The sequence below is a fragment of the Triticum dicoccoides genome, chromosome 6A (assembly GCF_002162155.2).
Source record: "Triticum dicoccoides isolate Atlit2015 ecotype Zavitan chromosome 6A, WEW_v2.0, whole genome shotgun sequence".
In the NCBI taxonomy this organism is placed as follows: Eukaryota; Viridiplantae; Streptophyta; class Magnoliopsida; order Poales; family Poaceae; genus Triticum; species Triticum dicoccoides.
Genome location: NC_041390.1, coordinates 408,517,338 through 408,523,533, shown reverse-complemented (window position 1 = coordinate 408,523,533; position 6,196 = coordinate 408,517,338).

Here is a 6,196-nt window from a genome sequence, read left to right as displayed (position 1 = left end):
TTTATACCATTTCAGATTGGCAAATAAAGAGACGGTTTAAATAATAGTAGAATTATATGACATTTTTCATAGTTAAGACATTGCAGAATATGACATTGTGCTGTAGTGGGTAGGTTTACCACACCACTGGATTACGGATGAAGAACAGAAGCATACATGCAATGCAAAAGAAAATCACTTGCTCTGTATAGTTTAATTTACATGGTATGAAGAAGGAACTTGGTTGTACAACTAAAAACTTAAATTGAGAAAGGACAAACTTTTGTTTATGAACTACATATAATAAACTTTAAACAAGCAATTTGATGCAAACACCAAAAATAAACAGCTGTTGCATTCATTCCTAACCAAATATATACAACAAAGTTTGAAGGCTTGAGATGGACAAACATACATTATTGGTGAAGATAGGCTCTATAAAGGCCTTGCCCATGCTGATGGGGGGGGGGGCAATTCAAGAAGTTTACCACAGAATCTTCTTCAAAAGCATTGCCTTTATTCTACATTTTGTTAAGAGTAAATATAGATGTGATAATATACGAAAAAATGGAGAATATTTAAGATAAGATGAAGAGTGATGCTACATAACCAAGTACCTATAAATGTAATTGCAGTGATACAGGCAAACGGTACAGCCAAGAACAATGCACAGCTAAACTTCTTCAGTACCAACCTTATGGTAAGAGTAAATATAGATCTGATGTGTAGAAAATGGAGGGCAAAGGAAAATAAGCTGCAGAGTGATGGTACATGAACAACTACCTGTCATTATAAGTACACTGATAAAGGACATCATGTACTTACAAGAACAATGCAGAGCTAAAAAAACATTGTCATTGGATATATTCTACACTAATGTAACCATTCATACAGATTAGATAATTTGGAGCGAACAATTGATAAGCAAGCTACCATGCATAATGCTGTCACATAATGAACCAGGTATGTATGCAAGTACAGTGATATAGGACAACAAGTACTAACAAGAGCAAAGCAGCGGGCAGCATATTTGTGATATCCTGTCGTTCTTGTCAAACCGGAATTCTTCTTCGAGCAGATTTCCTGCAAAAAAGATCTGTAAGGCACATGCGGAAAAGTAGAAGTTCAAATTGTCATGTGATTTCATAGACAGTACCTCATCCTGGGAACGAGACTAGTGCATAACAAGGTTTTTCCATTCAATGTCTTCTAAATTTAGCACAGGAGACTTCACCAGAAATTCGTTTATAGACTTGCCATCAAAGTGTGATTTCCTCAGGTAACACCGATACTGCCGCAATGCTTCCTTGAAAAGCACAAGCAAGCTTTGCTCGTCATGACTATCCAGGTTGACCCTCGCCTAGTTACAACAATATAATGTAAATCATTGATGTGTTCAATCAGCAAAACACATGAAAATAATAACCATGAATAATAGCACTTACACGTAAGTTGGACAGGAAGATGTGAAAATGGTGTTTGTCTTCACAATAATCTTCCCATGATGGGAATATATGCACGTAGTCCCTAACAACATTGAAAGCATTGTCTTTTAAACTGGGAATAAATGGAATGGGGTTCCAATCTACAGGAATTGGCCGTCTCTGCAGTTGGGATAGGTCTTCGGCCGGTGGACTTGCTGTACTTTTTGCTGGAGTGGGATTTTTCTGTGGTACAGCTGGTGCTATGGCAAATGAAATCGGTATACCTTTTGCTAGAGTGCAGGTCCTGTGTGGTGGGGCTAGTGATGTGGCCAGTGAAGTATGGGTATAGTCTGCTGGAGTCGGTCCTACGTTTTGTGTCACTGGTTTTACAGCCAATATAAGTGGGGTGCTGTCTGATTTCTCCGGCACCACCATGTTTTTCAAGGACTTTGCTGGTGCTCCTTCAGGTTCAGCAATCACCCTCTTCCTTTTTGATGTCTAATGCACAAGAACAACATTTGAGTGGAAAAACATGGTATGATGACAGATGGAATATGTATTGATAATGGATGGGCATGGCATCTCGACATATATGATGAGTAAACTAAGCAGATGGCGGTGCAACAAAGTAGAAGAAATGCAAGACAACATATGCAAGATACGCGCAATCAATAAAACCTTGCCAAATTAGAATAGGCACCTTGATGGGTGAACAGGACATGCCATCTGCCTTTGACTCCTCGAGGTTAGAATAGTCATTAGGATGATATTCTGAACAAGAATCAACAGGTGGGGAGCGTACGAGTTTCATTGCTTCCAGAATGGCACTCAATGCCTTGCTGCCAATTTTGTAAGTCATTGCAGTGTTCCACAATATTCTTCTGATGCACGGATTCTGATATTCACTGTAATTGCGTATAATATCTGAGAACCATGAAAACATAAATGGTTGTGAGATTATCTTTGTAATGCAGATGATACTCTAATATAGGGGCGCCCCTGTAAACACTTGTGTGCTATCACTGGATTCTGATGAGAGAGCTCATGTGAGCTGTAATATGGTGCGTGCATTTATATAATCTGGCACAAGTACACAAAAAATAGGCTCCAAAAGTAAGGATAGCTGGCAGATGATAGGTTCATAATATACTGTATAGAGAGTTTATTTCCAAACCATGATAACAAGAGCACACAACAACTAGGCAGATCATAGTGTACATAACAGGGGTACACCATAACCAGGATATATAAATCGGGAAAGTGGAACTGGCTGGAAATTACGGTGTTGTATTGCCGCTAGTAATTGAAAGCCTATCGATCACGTACAGGCCAGCTCTATCAGCTGTTGACTGCAGATGTCCCTGCTCCCCTTCCTGACAAGGAACTTACTGTGCTTCCCATACAGAACACCGAACGGGCCGCCGGCCGAACCACCTGCCCCACCGCCTGTGTTCCTCCACCACCCCCACCCCCGCCCCCACCCGCGTCGAGTTTTCTTTGTTCGACGAGGCCCCACCACCGCCCCCCACAACCACCGTCCCCACCCGAGCCCCTTCGATCGCACCGGCGAACTCCGGCGAGCTCTGAAAAATCGACTGACCCAATTTTGAAATTTAGTCTACTGTGATTTAACTAGTGTGGAATACAAAAGGGGAAAACCATAAGCATTGCGAGTATGGTGTTGAGCGTGCCATGGCGGATCTGAAGGTGCAAACCGGACAAAGGCAACTGCGCAACCAAGACAAGAAATTAGAGTAAAGCAGTGGTGATCTATTTTCTTGCTGCGATAAATAAGTTGAGCAGATACGAAAGAGTACCGCCTCTGGTGCGGCGCCGTGTACGCATCTGCTGAGAATTTGACGGTGTTGTGGTTGCGTTGGCTGTCAGCGGCGTGGAAGCAGATCTAGGAGGGTAGACGGTGGCGGCGGGGCGCGGTGGACGAGACGGTCGTAGGAGCGGCGCCGGTAAGGTGGACGACGGCGGGGATGAAGCGAGAGGACGGGATGCAAGGATCCCGGACCGAGGCCGTGGATGAGAGAGGTCGATCTCTTGTAATGGACGGCGGCGTCGGGATATCAGCTCCGGCATGGTGGAGGAGGACGGCGGTGGATGGGGTGGCGGACGGTGGCGATCGGAGGAGGGTGGGGTGGAGAGGGTGTTTTGGCGCCCACGGAGTACGAATGGGGAAAAGGGAGGTAGAGAGGAAGGCGGAACCATGTATTCAGGGCGCGCTTGTCTCAAATGCGAGGAAATTTACAAACTTAGCCCCCGTTTCAAATTTCTACTACATCACAGCAACACTAGTCGGTTGGGGATAGGACGATAATCTCGCATACACCGAATATTTGCCACCAAGAGTTTGTTTTTGGCGCCCACCGTGTATGAATATTAATCAGGGAGGGAGTCGATTTCGGTCAAGGACACACTGTGTTTTGGTGCCCACCGTGTATGAATCCGGGTGAGAGGCGGTTACGTCACGTTTGGGTGAAATTACAAACCTACCCCTATCGAAACCTATAGAAATCCAGCATATAGGCTTTGCGTGGCAGGGATAGGCAGTAGTGATTTCCATCTCGCAGATTTTGGTTTCGGGCAGTTACTGTGACTTTCCCCGCTTCGTTCAAATTTTGCAGAGTGCACGTTTACCGTGCCAACTCAATTCGAATCCCGTTTGTATTCTATTTTTTCGGGCGGGATCCATTTTCAATTGGAATTACATTCTATATACATCATTTTTTATATATACTTTCAAAAGCACAACACCATTTATACATAAATATGGTTTACAAATGGCATGATCTCAGATTCATAAGGTTGTATCCATCAATTTGGATTTTCAAATATTTGAAACCACTTTATGTTGAAATCCAATGTATGCATTCCTCGCTAACTGTCTCCAATTAATGTGTGCTTCATGTGGGTTTTTTTTACTTCTCAAACATGTATAATGTGTTTCACACATGCAACATATAGTGTAATCCCGTTTAGACATTAATTGCATATAAACGATGCATTGTTTGTAATTTAAGAATCTATGGATCACCAATATTGATAAACTATATAACATTACACGTGTGCCCAAATTCACATGAATATGCATGTTTGATACACCAATTTGCGTTATGATATTATCGATGTCGTGATCTCCAGTTTAAATATTTGAATCCCCTTTACTCTAGATATTTGTCTCATATCGCTATCACTCATGCTTATATAGGATTATCTCCCTGGAACTATACGCGTTCATCGTCTCTAAGGTATCTCTAGTGCTACCTGTATGTTGACAATGATCTTTTATCTTCGTAACACACTGATGGTACTCTCTCCCTCGACCTTCATCACTCTATCTCTCTCTAAGTATATCTCGCTCCCTGCTATGTGTCTCTAACTATGATTCTCCATGTGGAATCTCTTTCTCTCACACAAACACAGAACTTTGTCTCCCGGGGTCTCATTTCTCTGTACTATTCCCAAGTGTGCCACTCGCACACCCCTCATACAGAGATGTCTTTCGCTCCTTAGATATGAGAACCTATGACTCTTCCTCTTCAATATCTCTTTCTCACACACAAACTCTGTCTCCCAGGGTCTCATATTTCTCCATTGTTCTCTTGTATGTCGCTCACACACACCCTCTCTCCCTAGAGATATCTTGCATTCCCTCATATGTCTCTCTAGCTATCACTCTCATTGTGAAATATCTTTCTCTCTCGCAGACACAAAACTCCGTCTCTCTAGATCTCATTTCTCTCTGATATCTGTTTGTATGTGACTCACACGCACCCTCTGTCTATCTCTCTCACACCCACACACATAACCCAGCCTTCTGATCCACTCGACTCCTATCTCTAACGCACACTAGCTAGCATCTTTATCTTTCTATTTATCTGTTTCTCTATCAACCTTCTTTCTCGCCCCCACTCTTGATTCCTATCACGCACCCTACATATGTTTCTCTCTACATGCAGTCAAGTGCCCTCTCACACACATATATAACTTCACCCTTTGAACCACCCGACGGTCATCTCCAACACCCAAACTAGCGGATGTCCCTCTAGCTAGCATCTCCATCTCTGTATCTATCTGTAGTTTCTCCGTCAACATTTCTTTCTCGCATGGAGTCTTGCTTCCTATCACCCACACTATATATGTCTCTCCATACATATGCATTTATAGGTTGGTCTCTTTTGCACAATCGTTGCGCCTCACTCCCTCTGCTCGCCATAGATGCATGCTCCAGCCCACACCACTATCTCTTAAAGACAAAAACACATGCTCAATTGTCGGGACTTCTTCCATGCATTCTCACATGCATGCATATTATCATACCGATTCGTATCTCCCATGTCGTTGATCTTATGACTTATGTCTTCTTTCTTTTATCTCGATCATGCGCGCGCGCACACACACACATCCCACATATACATGTATACCTCTCACACATGCACGTTCAAGGTCTCTATGTCTCCATATGTAGTTAATTACCCTCAATCCTAACGCCACATCGAATCATTCTCCTCTTTTGTGCACATAACTTCTGCCTAGATGGGTAAAACACACACTCACACTTAACAATCTCCTTCTAGCTACCCCCCCCCCCGCCTCTCACTCTTCCCCTATATCCCCGAAACCAATAAGACCATCACTTAGTTTAATTCCTGCCTACATGCACCATCGATATATAGTAGTCTTCCTTGGTGTCTCTCGAACAAACACGTTCTCTCGAAGTCGACTCCTCTCATGCGCACACACCTTCTCCTCCCTCTCTACGGGCATTTTCTCTCTTGCACCCC